Source organism: Lepisma saccharinum, chromosome 17, assembly GCF_977018435.1.
Source record: "Lepisma saccharinum chromosome 17, izLepSacc3.1, whole genome shotgun sequence".
NCBI lineage: Eukaryota > Metazoa > Arthropoda > Insecta > Zygentoma > Lepismatidae > Lepisma > Lepisma saccharinum.
In genome coordinates, this window is record NC_139245.1 from 53,928,410 (window position 1) to 53,945,120 (window position 16,711).

The window sequence follows — 16,711 nt, forward strand, 5'->3', positions numbered from 1 at the left end:
CTGGCTTGGTCAGTAGGCAAAAATACATTCAAATATATATTATCATTGAACGCGAATTTCTCGAATAATCAAGTTTTGATCCTACAATCGAAATGTCATAATTAAAACGCATTTCAGGCTCTGAAAAGCGTAATAAATTAACATTTTTATTAAAATCTTCTCAGGCTCGGTCTGTAGAGAAAATGAGTTTCAAACGAGTTTCTAGCATTGAACGTAAATTTCTCGAAAAATCAAGTTTTGTTCGTGTTGTCGAAATGTCATTATTAAAGTGCCTTTCAGGTTCTGAAAAGCATAATAATTCAACATTTTAATGAAAATCATCTCTGGCATGGTAATTAGACAAAATGAGTTTGAAGAGAATATTCGCATTTAACGCGAATTTCTCTATAAATCAAATATAGTACTTTACTTACTTTACTTAGTCGATCCTCTTCTACCGTCAGATGTAGAGGTTTTGTAAAGAGCTATCCATCCTTCTCGGTCTCTGGCTAACATTCTTGCCCTGTTGGTATCCAATCCTCTTCTCCTCAAAACTTCTTCCATCCAGCCGTTCCAGGTCTGCCTTGGTCTTCCCTTGGTCTCTTTCCATCTACTTTAGCTTGCCATATCTTTTTAGGTATCCTTTCTTCACTCATTCTGTACACATGACAAAACCACCTCAACTGCGACGCTTCTATTTGTTGGGTCTTAAGGCTCATTCGAATTGTCTGATTCCTTACTCTATCTCGTTTTGTTTTTCCTTCTATTCTTCTTAGCTATATCAATTCAGTTGCTTGAAGTTTGCTAGTATAATTAGTTGTTAGTGGCCATGATTCACACCCGTAAGTTAGTGTAGGTGCATACGTTGTTTTGTAAACTGTCAACTTTGTTTTCTTCGTAATTTTTATTTTTATTTATGAAGTTTATATTTAGAGCATGATATAATCTATTTTCCCACTGCTGCTTATTATAGACACTAAACACTTGAACTTTGTTACTTGTTCCAAGCTCTCGCCTTCTATCTTAATGGTATGAGTTCTATGTTCTCTACTTATTATCATTCTCTTTGTTTTACTGGTGTTAATTCTCATATTTACCTTTTGTATTTACCATACATCTAAATTATATTGTAAGTCCTTTTCAGTTTTAGCAAATAAAACGAGATCGTCTGCAAAAGCTAGTTCTGATATTTGTACAGGTCTCATGAGCCAATTCCCAACAGTAAAGGGTTTAATCTTTTTTTTGCAAATTTTTGTAATTCCATCAATAAAAATTATGAAGAGAAGTGGACTTAAAATGTAGCCTTGTCTTACTCCAGTTGATGTATAAAATTAATCAGATTTTAAGTTACTTGTACGGATGTAGTTACAAAAGTTATTGTAAAAGCTCTGTATGCTAGCGATCAGGTTATCATTCACTTTTCTTCTTTGCAGCACTTCCCATAATTTAATCCGAGGTACCATGTGAAATGCCTTTTAAAAATCTATGAAACACATATGAATTTCTTTATTATATTCTATCACTTTTCCTGATATTTGTCTTAGTGTAAAAATTAAGTCCTGGCAGCTTCGATTTGGTCTAAATCCACTTTGGCTTTCTTCTAGTTGGTGTTCAATTTCTTGCCTGAGCCTGTATTCCAATATTCTTGCATAGATTTTACCTGGGACACTCAACAATTAAATTCCTCTGTGATTTGAACATAATCGGTTGTCTCCTTTTTTTAATATTGGTGTGATCACTGCAATTCTCCAGTCTTTTCTTGTCTTTTTGTATTTCCAAGCAAGGTTAATACTATGGAGTAATAATGTATTTCCTGTACTTCCCATATATTTAACCATTTCTTGTGTAATCCTGTTATGACCTGCAGCTTTACCAATTTTCACTTTTTTATGGCATTATTAAGTTCTTCTTCCTTAATTGTGTCATCTTCTTCCAATATAACTTCTAGAGTTGTTTCATCAGCTTGTTCCTCCATATTTGTACCTTGTAACAATTCCATAAAATATTTCTTCCACCTATTCATAACTTCTGTTTCTTCTGTTAACATTTTCCCATTTTTATCTTTGATGAATTTCAGTGGACATTCTTTATCTTTCCTCATATTTTTTAACACTTTATAAAACAGTTTCTTGTTTTCCTTATAATTATTTTCCATAAATTTACCAAATTTTTCGCATGCTTCTTTCTTTGCAAGAATGACCATTTCTTTAGTACGTTGTCTTTCCAATTTGTATTTTTGGTAGTCTTCTTTGTCTTTTGTTGTTAAATATTTATGTCATGCTTGTTTCTTTTGTTTCACTTGTTCTCTTACTTCCTCTGTTAACCATGGGGTCCTCTTCTTCTTTATTCCTATTCTGTATGTGCCACATACTTCCTTTGTTGCATCTAGCACTATTTTCTTGATATTCATCCTACTTTCTTCCAAATTTATTGTATCCCTTCCTGCCATTAGCTTTTCAATTCTATCCTTGACTTTCTCTTTATAGATATCCTGATATTTCTTCTCCTTCAACTTATAACTTTTGATGGATTCTGACACATGCTTTCTCTTTGTCTTAAGATTCTATTTTTAACTTATGTTACTAATTTCATGATAGTGGCCACTGCCCATTTCCGGGCCTCTCCAAACTCTTGCATCTCTTACATATTTCATTTGGTCTCTGTTTATCATTATGTAGTCGATTATTGATTTTTCGTTCTTAGAGGGTTCAGCTCTTGTATATAGGTGTATCTTTTTATGGTCGTATTTTGTATTTGTAATGATAATGTTATTTGCAATACAAAGATTTATTAGTCTTTGTCCATTGTCTGAACAGTGTTCTTCACCGTATTTGCCAATAACCATCTCAGCCTCTTCTGGATTGTTGCCTACTCTTGCATTAAGATCTCCCAGAATGAAGAGATTTCCTATTGTGATATCATCTATGGTACTCTGGAGTTCTTCAAAACAAGTCTCTCTTTTCTCAACTGTCTCATCTTCGTTAGGTCCATACACTATTATTAAATTCCTTTCATGGTTATCGTCGTTGATGGATACTATCATAATTCTTTCGTTAATAGCTGTCTAGTTGGTTATGTTTTTAATATTGTCCTTGTGAATGATACAACCCACTCCTGCTCTTGCCCTCTCAGATCTTGGTACTCCACTATATATTTGCATATATCCATCCTCTAATGTTATACATCACTGTCCTTTCTTCTTAGTTTCTGTTACTGCCAAATATTTCACTCCTGTCTTTTTCATTTCAGAGACAATTTCTACCTCTTTTCCATTTAAACTCCTTACATTCCATGTTCCATATATCATTTTAATTTTCTTTATCCAGTTCGTCGTCAGATGTTTCCGTCCGGGGATAGCTCTTTGATTACTTTTAACGAGATAAATTTTTCCAATGTGGGAGTGTTGACCCCACGCTCAACCCATAACCTGGGGGACTCGGATTTTCTTTCAGGGTCTACTCCCTTAGCCTTTGGGTGAACATCTTTTCCTCAAGGCAGAGGATTTTTGGTTCTTCCGCCTCCTTCGTCGTAGGGATGTTTATGTATCTTCATCCGTCGTCAGAGCCGCTGACCGATTGCTTGCTTGCTTCTTTGTCTGGCTCCTCCCCTCTAGTCTGTCTGGCATGGGTGACCCTACCGGTAGCTGTGCTACCGCCAATATAGCCTAGAGGATCTTTAGAGCACGAAAGCCCCACCACCAGCGACAAGGTCATGCAACAACTAGGTAGGGGATCCTATAGTCCGAATGTAATAATTGAAACGCTTCTTAGGCTTAGAAAAGCATTATAATTCATCATCTTAACCCTTGAATTCCCAGTGTCCCCTGCAGGGGACTCTATTTTGAGACTTAATATTTCATTTTCAGTTTAACTTTTAATTATTTTTTAGGATTCTTTCTAATTTTAGTATATTTCGGTAGGCTGCCAATACAGATATAACTGTTGACTCACCTGGTGGCGCTTCCAGGAAATAGTAATTCAAAATGGCCGAGGAGTTGATGGACGGTATCGCCATGCCTTCCTCTTCAAAAACACGTGCAACAGACAAAAGGTAAGATCTGTGTATGTTTGTTAATTTATAATATAGGTAATAGGCTAACGTTAAATAATAAATAAAAAGCAAAATCAAACACTAAATATAAATACGAGTTATTTATTGAGATATAATGGGTGTCCCCTGGAGGGGACACTGGGCATTACATGATGTGAATCACATCTCACTCATCCAATGTTTGATTTTTTATAAGAAAAAAATTCTGTTATAATAATTATTGTGTAGAATATTTGTAAGAAACCGTAACGTTCTAACAATTTTATTTTTCTCTTCAGTCTACATCTACACGAGATTGCTGAACTTCAAATGCAGAACGACAATGACGTGGAGGAAGTTGTCCTTTTTCCTCCAGATGATGGAAGTATTACAGATGAGGAGAGTAGAGATGAAGCGGAAGTAGACATCAATCACCTTCCAGGTCGTGTGCTGAGATCAAGAGTGGATGTAAAATTAACTTCTCAAAATATTTCTGAAGCTTCAGAAATAGCGAAAGGTGATAACAAGGTGACATCAAAAATAAAGAAGAGAAAGCTTTTACCAACTCCTGTGAAAGTATGGACAGATAAAATTGAACGTTTTTCACCTTCTTGTGGCAGGGGTGATCGAGACGAAACAACCAGATCAGTGCTTTGAACTTATGTTCAGTGATGAAATTATCAATCTTATAGTTGAAATGAGTAATCAATATGGTTTACAAAACAATCGTGTTTTCAATGTAACAATTAGTGCAATGAAAGTATTTTTAGCTATTTTGTTACTTACTGGATATATCCGACCAAAATACATGAGAATGTTTTGGGAAACAAAAGACGACACTCACAACAAACTGGTATCTGACAGTATGCGTAGAAACAATATTTTTGAAATTCAGCAGAATTTGCATTTATGTGATAATCTCAATTTACCTCCAAATGATAAATTTGCAAAGGTTCACCAATATTTCAGGCTGCTAAATAAGAATTTCATTAAACACTTTAGTAAAGTCGCCACCAGTCATGTGTCAATAGATGAGACTATGGTACCACTCTTCAAAGCAGCATATTCATGGGAAACCTTTCAAATTTGGATATCAAATGTGGTCTGCAGCCACTCGTCTAGGATATATAATTTCATTCGAACCTTACCAAGGTGATGCAGCTTCAAAACTCCCATACCATATCAAGAAGAATTTGGTTTCGGAGCAGCTGTGATACTTGAAATGGAGACACGTATGCCCAAGGAATTTGGACCCTACAACTTCTATTTTGATAATCTTTTTACTAGTTTCAGACTGCTTTCAACACTAAGTGAACACGGAATTGGAGGAACTGGCACTAATAGAGAAAACAGACTTGAGAAATGTCCACTTGATAATTCATCTGATCTGAATTCACGACGACTGAAAATTTGATGGTAGTGAAGTGGCATGACAATAGTATCGTAACACCTGCTTCAAATTATCATTCTGCTCATCCAATTTCTAAGGTTGACTGAGTTGGAGTTGTTGGCGGAAGGAGGAAGAAGATACAAGTTGACTGTCCGTCTGTCGTTCAAATGTATAACAGATACATGGGTGGAGTTGATAGGTTCGACGAAAATATCGATTCACTTCGTGTTGGCCTTAGAGGTAAAAAGTGGTGGTATTCCCTATTTGCATTTGGCCTTGATGCCGCATGCCAAAATGCTTGGTATTTGTTCAGAAAATGTAAAGACAAGAGTTACACATATTGCGATTTTCGCAGAAACATTGTGCGTATTCATTGTGAAGCCCATGGCACATGCCGTCAGAGACATTATACATGTGCTTCCCCAGCCGACAGTAGAGTGACCGATGAAGTACGAAACGACGGAGATATCAGTGAACACATTCGACAGGAGTGTTCACAAAAGAGATGTGCCAAGTGTCACAAACACACGAGAGTCATGTGTAAGAAGTGTAAAGTTGGCCTTCAACTTCAATGTTGGTATGAGTTCCATATAAAAAAGTGAGAGTAAAAGTGGAATGCTAATACAGAACTACAATTATTTTACTATGTTTCAAAGTGTATAAAAGGTTTATCAATGATTTGTATTCTCGTATCAGTATGTGTTGAATAATACATAAGTGTTCAAATGGAAACACTTCTTTTCATTAATGTTCATCTACTTCCCAGTGTCCCCTACAGGGGACGTCCCTGTAAAAGTATGTAGCGTTGTAAAAGTTAATAAAGTGAGAAATAAATTCATTGAGAGATATCAATTACATCCCAAAAATGTGAAAAGTATAAATTTTCTATCACACATGTACCTTCGGGAACTGGAGGGTTAACGAAAATCAATTCTGACATGGTCCGTAGAGAAAATGAGTTACACAAGAATATTAGCATTCATCGAGTATTTCTCGAAAGATCAAGTTTTGATCCTATAGTCCAAATGTAAAAATAAAACTCTTTTCAGCCTCTGAAAAGTATAATAATTCAACATATTTGTGAAAATGAATTTGAAACGAGTACTGGCATTGAACCTAAATATCTCGGAAAATCAAGTTTTCATCGTATAGTCGAAATGTCATAAATAAAACGCTTTTCAGGCTCTGAAAAGCATAATAATTCAACATTTTAATGTAATTCATCTCTGGCTTAGTCTGCAGTGAAAATGAGATTCAAAGAGAAAATAAGTTTCAACCGAGTATTAGAATTGAAAGTAAATTTCTCTAATAATAAAGTTTTGAAACTATAGTTGTAATGTGTTAATTAAAACGCTTTTCAAGCTCTGAAAAGCATAATAATTCAACACTTTATGGAAAATCATCTCTAACTTCGTCTATAGAGAAAATGAGTTTCAAAGGAGTCTATGCATTGAACGTAAATTTCTCGAAAAATCAGGTTTTGATCGTATTGTCGAAATGTCATTATTAAAATGCTTTTCAGGGTCTGAAAAGTATAATAATTCAACATTTTAATGAAAATCATCTCTGGCACGGTAATTAGACAAAATGAGTTTGAAGAGAATATTCGCATTTAAAGCGAATTTCACGATAAATCAAGTATTCATTGTATAGTTTGACTGTAATAATTAAAACGCTTTTCAGGCTCTAAAAAGCATCATAATTCAACATTTAAAAAAAATTCATCTCTGGCAAGGTCTGTAGAGAATACGAGTTTCAAAGGAATATTAGCATTAAATGCGTATTTCACGAAAAATCAAGTTTGATCCTATTTTCGAAATGCGATAATTAAAACGCTTTTCAGGTCCTGAAAAGCATAATAATTCAACATTTTAATGCAAATCATCTCTGGCTTGGTCTGTATAGAAAATGAGTTTCAAGTGAGTACTAGCATTGAACGCCAATAACCCGAAAAACAAGGTTTTGATCCGATAGTCGAAATTTGATATTCAAAACGATTTTCAGACTCTGAATAGCATAATAATTCAACATCTTAATGTAAATCATCTCTGGCTTGGTCAGTAGGCAAAAATACATTCAAATATATATTATCATTGAACGCGAATTACTCGAAAAATCAAGTTTTGATCCTACAATCGAAATGTCATAATTAAAACGCATTTCAGGCTCTGAAAAGCGTAATAAATTAACATTTTTATTAAAATCATCTCAGGCTCGGTCTGTAGAGAAAATGAGTTTCAAACGAGTACTACCATTGAACGTAAATTTCTCGAAAAATCAAGTTTTGTTCGTGTAGTCGAAATATCATTATTAAAGTGCCTTTCAGGTTCTGAAAAGCATAATAATTCAACATTTTAATGAAAATCATGTCTGGCATGGTAATTAGACAAAATCAGTTTGAAGAGAATATTCGCATTTAACGCGAATTTCTCTATAAATCAAATATAGTACTTTACTTACTTTACTTAGTCGATCCTCTTCTACCGTCAGGTGTAGAGGTTTTGCAAAGAGCTCTCCATCCTTCTCGGTCTCTGGCTAACATTTTTGCCCTGTTGGTATCCAATCCACTTCTCCTCAAAACTTCTTCCATCCAGCCGTTCCAGGTCTGCCTTGGTCTTCCCTTTGGTTTCTTTCCATCTACTTTAGCTTGCCATATCTTTTTAGGTATCCTTTCTTCACTCATTCTGTACACATGACAAAACCACCTCAATTTGTTGTTGTAAAGGTTGGGTCTTAAGGCTCATTCGAATTGTCTGATTCCTTACTCTATCTCGTTTTTTTTCCTTCTATTCTTCTTAGCTATATCAATTCAGTTGCTTGAAGTTTGCTAGTATAATTAGTTGTTAGTGGCCATGATTCACACCCGTAAGTTAGTGTAGGTGCATACGTTGTTTTGTAAACTGTCAACTTTGTTTTCTTCGTAATTTCCTTTTTATTTATGAAGTTTATATTTAGAGCATGATATAATCTAATTAACCACTGCTGCTTATTATAGACACTAAACACTTGAACTTTGTTACTTGTTCCAAGCTCTCGCCTTCTATCTTAATGGTATGAGTTCTATGTTCTCTACTTATTATCATTGTTTTTGTTTTACTGGTGTTAATTCTCATATTTACCTTTTGTATTTACCATACATCTAAATTATATTGTAAGTCCTTTTCAGTTTTAGCAAATAAAACGAGATCGTCTGCAAAAGCTAGTTCTGATATTTGTAAAGGTCTCATGAGCCAATTCCCAACAGTAAAGGGTTTAATCTTTTTTTTGCAAATTTTTGTAATGCCATCAATAAAAATTATGAACGGAAGTGGACTTAAAATGTAGCCTTGTCTTACTCCAGTTGATGTATAAAATTAATCAGATTTTATGTTACTTGTACGGATGTAGTTACAAAAGTTATTGTAAAAGCTCTGTATGCTAGAGATCAGGTTATCATTCACTTTTCTTCTTTGCAGCACTTCCCATAATTTAATCCGAGGTACCATGTCAAATGCCTTTTAAAAATCTATGAAACACATATGAATTTCTTTATTATATTCTATCACTTTTTCCGGATATTTGTCTTAGTGTAAAAATTATGTCCTGGCAGCTTCGATTTGGTCTAAATCCACTTTGGCTTTCTTCTAGTTGGTGTTCAATTTCTTGCCTGAGCCTGTATTCCAATATTCTTGCATAGATTTTACCTGGGACACTCAACAATTAAATTCCTCTGTGATTTGAACATAATCGGTTGTCTCCTTTTTTGAATATTGGTGTGATCACTGCAATTCTCCAGTCTTTTCTTGTCTTTTTGTATTTCCAAGCAAGGTTAATACTATGGAGTAATAATGTATTTCCTGTACTTCCCATATATTTAACCATTTCTTGTGTAATCCTGTTATGACCTGCAGCTTTACCAATTTTCACTTTTTTATGGCATTATTAAGTTCTTCTTCCTTAATTGTGTCATCTTCTTCCAATATAACTTCTAGAGTTGTTTCATCAGCTTGTTCCTCCATATTTGTACCTTGTAACAATTCCATAAAATATTTCTTCCACCTATTCATAACTTCTGTTTCTTCTGTTAACATTTTCCCATTTTTATCTTTGATGAATTTCAGTGGACATTCTTTATCTTTCCTCATATTTTTTAACACTTTATAAAACAGTTTCTTGTTTTCCTTATAATTATTTTCCATAAATTTACCAAATTTTTCGCATGCTTCTTTCTTTGCAAGAATGACCATTTCTTTAGTACGTTGTCTTTCCAATTTGTATTTTTGGTAGTCTTCTTTGTCTTTTGTTGTTAAATATTTATGTCATGCTTGTTTCTTTTCTTTCACTTGTTCTCTTACTTCCTCTGTCCACCATGGGGTCCTCTTCTTCTTTATTCCTATTCTGTATGTGCCACATACTTCCTTTGTTGCATCTAGCACTATTTTCTTGATATTCATCCTACTTTCTTCCAAATTTATTGTATCCCTTCCTGCCCCTAGCTTTTCAATTCTATCCTTGACTTTCTCTTTATAGATATCCTGATATTTCTTCTCCTTCAACTTATAACTTTTGATGGATTCTGACACATGCTTTCTCTTTGTCTTAAGATTCTATTTTTAACTTATGTTACTAATTTCAAGATAGTGGCCACTGCCCATTTCCGGGCCTCTCCAAACTCTTGCATCTCTTACATATTTCATTTGGTCTCTGTTTATCATTATGTAGTCGATTATTGATTTTTCGTTCTTAGAGGGTTCAGCTCTTGTATATAGGTGTATCTTTTTATGGTCGTATTTTGTATTTGTAATGATAATGTTATTTGCAATACAAAGATTTATTAGTCTTTGTCCATTGTCTGAACAGTGTTCTTCACCGTATTTGCCAATAACCATCTCAGCCTCTTCTGGATTGTTGCCTACTCTTGCATTAAGATCTCCCAGAATGAAGAGATTTCCTATTGTGATATCATCTATGGTACTCTGGAGTTCTTCAAAACAAGTCTCTCTCTTCTCAACTGTCTCATCTTCGTTAGGTCCATACACTATTATTAAATTCCTTTCATGGTTATCGTCGATGATGGATACTATCATAATTCTTTCGTTAATAGCTGTCTAGTTGGTTATGTTTTTAATATTGTCCTTGTGAATGATACAACCCACTCCTGCTCTTGCCCTCTCAGATCTTGGTACTCCACTATATATTTGCATATATCCATCCTCTAATGTTATACATCACTGTCCTTTCTTCTTAGTTTCTGTTACTGCCAAATATTTCACTCCTGTCTTTTTCATTTCAGAGACAATTTCTACCTCTTTTCCATTTAAACTCCTTACATTCCATGTTCCATATATCATTTTAATTTTCTTTATCCAGTTCGTCGTCAGATGTTTCCGTCCGGGGATAGCTCTTTGATTACTTTTAACGAGATAAATTTTTCCAATGTGGGAGTGTTGACCCCACGCTCAACCCATAACCTGGGGGACTCGGATTTTCTTTCAGGGTCTACTCCCTTAGCCTTTGGGTGAACATCTTTTCCTCAAGGCAGAGGATTTTTGGTTCTTCCGCCTCCTTCGTCGTAGGGATGTTTATGTATCTTCATCCGTCGTCAGAGCCGCTGACCGATTGCTTGCTTGCTTCTTTGTCTGGCTCCTCCCCTCTAGTCTGTCTGGCATGGGTGACCCTACCGGTAGCTGTGCTACCGCCAATATAGCCTAGAGGATCTTTAGAGCACGAAAGCCCCACCACCAGCGACAAGGTCATGCAACAACTAGGTAGGGGATCCTATAGTCCGAATGTAATAATTGAAACGCTTCTTAGGCTTAGAAAAGCATTATAATTCATCATCTTAACCCTTGAATTCCCAGTGTCCCCTGCAGGGGACTCTATTTTGAGACTTAATATTTCATTTTCAGTTTAACTTTTAATTATTTTTTAGGATTCTTTCTAATTTTAGTATATTTCGGTAGGCTGCCAATACAGATATAACTGTTGACTCACCTGGTGGCGCTTCCAGGAAATAGTAATTCAAAATGGCCGAGGAGTTGATGGACAGTATCGCCATGCCTTCCTCTTCAAAAACACGTGCAACAGACAAAAGGTAAGATCTGTGTATGTTTGTTAATTTATAATATAGGTAATAGGCTAACGTTAAATAATAAATAAAAAGCAAAATCAAACACTAAATATAAATACGAGTTATTTATTGAGATATAATGGGTGTCCCCTGGAGGGGACACTGGGCATTACATGATGTGAATCACATCTCACTCATCCAATGTTTGATTTTTTATAAGAAAAAAATTCTGTTATAATAATTATCGTGTAGAATATTTGTAAGAAACCGTAACGTTCTAACAATTTTATTTTTCTCTTCAGTCTACATCTACACGAGATTGCTGAACTTCAAATGCAGAACGACAATGACGTGGAGGAAGTTGTCCTTTTTCCTCCAGATGATGGAAGTATTACAGATGAGGAGAGTAGAGATGAAGCGGAAGTAGACATCAATCACCTTCCAGGTCGTGTGCTGAGATCAAGAGTGGATGTAAAATTAACTTCTCAAAATATTTCTGAAGCTTCAGAAATAGCGAAAGGTGATAACAAGGTGACATCAAAAATAAAGAAGAGAAAGCTTTTACCAACTCCTGTGAAAGTATGGACAGATAAAATTGAACGTTTTTCACCTTCTTGTGGCAGGGGTGATCGAGACGAAACAACCAGATCAGTGCTTTGAACTTATGTTCAGTGATGAAATTATCAATCTTATAGTTGAAATGAGTAATCAATATGGTTTACAAAACAATCGTGTTTTCAATGTAACAATTAGTGCAATGAAAGTATTTTTAGCTATTTTGTTACTTACTGGATATATCCGACCAAAATACATGAGAATGTTTTGGGAAACAAAAGACGACACTCACAACAAACTGGTATCTGACAGTATGCGTAGAAACAATATTTTTGAAATTCAGCAGAATTTGCATTTATGTGATAATCTCAATTTACCTCCAAATGATAAATTTGCAAAGGTTCACCAATATTTCAGGCTGCTAAATAAGAATTTCATTAAACACTTTAGTAAAGTCGCCACCAGTCATGTGTCAATAGATGAGACTATGGTACCACTCTTCAAAGCAGCATATTCATGGGAAACCTTTCAAATTTGGATATAAAATGTGGTCTGCAGCCACTCGTCTAGGATATATAATTTCATTCGAACCTTACCAAGGTGATGCAGCTTCAAAACTCCCATACCATACCAAGATGAATTTGGTTTCGGAGCAGCTGTGATACTTGAAATGGAGACACGTATGTTCAAGGAATTTGGACCCTACAACTTCTATTTTGATAATCTTTTTACTAGTTTCAGACTGCTTTCAACACTAAGTGAACACGGAATTGGAGGAACTGGCACTAATAGAGAAGACAGACTTGAGAAATGTCCACTTGATAATTCATCTGATCTGAATTCACGACGACTGAAAATTTGATGGTAGTGAAGTGGCATGACAATAGTATTGTAACACCTGCTTCAAATTATCATTCTGCTCATCCAATTTCTAAGGTTGACTGAGTTGGAGTTGTTGGCGGAAGGAGGAAGAAGATACAAGTTGACTGTCCGTCTGTCGTTCAAATGTATAACAGATACATGGGTGGAGTTGATAGGTTCGACGAAAATATCGATTCACTTCGTGTTGGCCTTAGAGGTAAAAAGTGGTGGTATTCCCTATTTGCATTTGGCCTTGATGCCGCATGCCAAAATGCTTGGTATTTGTTCAGAAAATGTAAAGACAAGAGTTACACATATTGCGATTTTCGCAGAAACATTGTGCGTATTCATTGTGAAGCCCATGGCACATGCCGTCAGAGACATTATACATGTGCTTCCCCAGCCGACAGTAGAGTGACCGATGAAGTACGAAACGACGGAGATATCAGTGAACACATTCGACAGGAGTGTTCACAAAAGAGATGTGCCAAGTGTCACAAACACACGAGAGTCATGTGTAAGAAGTGTAAAGTTGACCTTCAACATCAATGTTGGTATGAGTTCCATATAAAAAAGTGAGAGTAAAAGTGGAATGCTAATACAGAACTACAATTATTTTACTATGTTTCAAAGTGTATAAAAGGTTTATCAATGATTTGTATTCTTGTATCAGTATATGTTGAATAATACATAAGTGTTCAAATGGAAACACTTCTTTTCATTAATGTTCATCTACTTCCCAGTGTCCCCTACAGGGGACGCCCCTGTAAAAGTATGTAGCGTTGTAAAAGTTAATAAAGTGAGAAATAAATTCATTGAGAGATATCAATTACATCCCAAAAATGTGAAAAGTATAAATTTTCTATCACACATGTACCTTCGGGAACTGGAGGGTTAACGAAAATCATCTCTGGCATGGTCCGTAGAGAAAATGAGTTACAAAAGAATATTAGCATTGATCGAGTATTTCTCGAAAGATCAAGTTTTGATCCTATAGTCCAAATGTAATAATAAAACACTTTTCAGCCTCTGAAAAGTATAATAATTCAACATATTTGTGAAAATTATCTCTGGCTTGGTCTGTAGAGAAAATGAATTTGAAACGAGTACTAGCATTGAACCTAAATATCTCGGAAAATCAAGTTTTCATCGTATAGTCGAAATGTCATAAATAAAACGCTTTTCAGGCTCTGAAAAGCATAATAATTCAACATTTTAATGTAATTCATCTCTGGCTTAGTCTGCAGTGAAAATGAGATTCAAAGAGAAAATAAGTTTCAACCGAGTATTAGAATTGAAAGTAAATTTCTCTAATAATAAAGTTTTGAAACTATAGTTGTAATGTGTTAATTAAAACGCTTTTCAAGCTCTGAAAAGCATAATAATTCAACACTTTATGGAAAATCATCTCTAACTTCAGCTATAGAGAAAATGAGTTTCAAAGGAGTCTATGCATTGAACGTAAATTTCTCGAAAAATCAGGTTTTGATCGTATTGTCGAAATGTCATTATTAAAATGCTTTTCAGGGTCTGAAAAGTATAATAATTCAACATTTTAATGAAAATCATCTCTGGCACGGTAATTAGACAAAATGAGTTTGAAGAGAATATTCGCATTTAAAGCGAATTTCACGATAAATCAAGTATTCATTGTATAGTTTGACTGTAATAATTAAAACGTTTTTCAGGCTCTAAAAAGCATCATAATTCAACATTTAAAAAAAATTCATCTCTGGCAAGGTCTGTAGAGAATATGAGTTTCAAAGGAACGCGTATTTCACGAAAAATCCAGTTTGATCCTATTTTCGAAATGCGATAATTAAAACGCTTTTCAGGTCCTGAAAAGCATAATAATTCAACGTTTTAATGCAAATCATCTCTGGCTTTGTCTGTATAGAAAATGAGTTTCAAGTGAGTATTAGCATTGAACACCAATAACCCGAAAAACAAGGTTTTGATCCGATAGTCGAAATTTGATATTCAAAACGATTTTCAGGCTCTGAAAAGCATAATAATTCAACATGTTAATGTAAATCATCTCTGGCTTGGTCAGTAGGCAAAAATACATTCAAATATATATTACACTGGGGAACTGTGAAATTGCGGCACAGTGTTTGAGAGCTAATTTAGGGCAATTTCATGCTGCTGAATAATGATATAATAATATATTTCCTGAATTGGCTCTAATTCATGAAATAAATGCAACTAAACCAAAATGGCGGAAACATAAGACATACATATAAATGAACTTCCAACAACAATTTAATATTTCTTTTTGTGATTACAATTATTATTATAAAAATAAATTTATATAGGCCTATGATCAAAATAATTAAGAAAATATGTACACAATGAAGTAACAAACTATATGTGAAACGTTTTCTATACGATTTCCTGCTGTATTGCTTTTGAGGACAATCCCTCTGTAAGCTCCAACAGTAGTCGGCCATCACGTGGCGATCCCACCGCCCCTTATACCTTTCTTCCATTATCCTTATATCCTGATGGAACCTTTCTCCCCGTTCTTCACTAAAATCACCAACATTCTCAGGGAATCTGTCAATGTGGCTATGTAGAAAATGTACCTTCACACTCATATTAGCTCCCAATTTCTCAAAATGTTTCAACATATTTCCAACTATATCGGGGTACTTTTCTGCTCTGTGATTCCCCCAAAAAAAATTTGACGACGGACACAAAGCTCAGTCAGGCCTCAGATTCTATGTAAGACATGTAAGTTGTAAAATTGACATCATTTATAAGTGTACGAATTTGTGGTGGTCCGTCAAAGATTCCTGCCTTCAATTTTTCAATACTTAGTCCTGGAAAAGTGTGGCATATATTTGATACAATCACCACTTGTATCTAAGGCGTTGACAAACTGTTTTATCAACCCAAGTTTAATATGCAGTGGCGGAAGGATGATTTTGTCCCTATCTATCAGCGGTTCATGAATGATATTAGCTTTTCCCACTAATATTTTCCCTTGGGGGCCAAACTTTTATCGTCCAATGCTTTTCTCTAGCACGACTATCCCACAAACATAGGAAACAGGGATACTTTGTGTACCCACTTTGCTATCCTAGTAAAAAAATCACCATCTTCAAATCCAAACACACGAGCCACTTATGTTCAGCATATTCAATTTTTTTCTAAAACCATTTTTATGTTTTGGTATTCTTCCTTAAGGTTTGTTGAGTGTCCGATATATTGCCTAGCAATGCTTCATAAGTTGCCTAGCAACAATTTACAAATAAATAAATAAGTTTATTAGGGGAATTTCAGCCCATTATCAAATTTTGATATTACCGAGAAAAGCGTAGAGTAATCTTACCTCCTATATTTTCCATGGTGTGTTTATTTTTAAAACTGGAGTCAATTCAACTGAACCAATCATACAATTGGCAATAACAGCTGTTTTGTGTGCTGAAACTGTTATTAAACTTTATGCCGCAAAATAAAATCTTTTCTTTGTTCCCCACTGTTATCATTGAACGCGAATTTCTCGAAAAATCAAGTTTTGATCCTACAATCGAAATGTCATAATTAAAACGCATTTCAGGCTCTGAAAAGCGTAATAAATTAACATTTTTATTAAAATCTTCTCAGGCTCGGTCTGTAGAGAAAATGAGTTTCAAACGAGTTTCTAGAATTGAACGTAAATTTCTCGAAAAATCAAGTTTTGTTCGTGTAGTCGAAATGTCATTATTAAAGTGCCTTTCAGGTTCTGAAAAGCATAATAATTCAACATTTTAATGAAAATCATCTCTGGCATGGTAATTAGACAAAATGAGTTTGAAGAGAATATTCGCATTTAACGCGAATTTCTCTATAAATCAAATATAGTA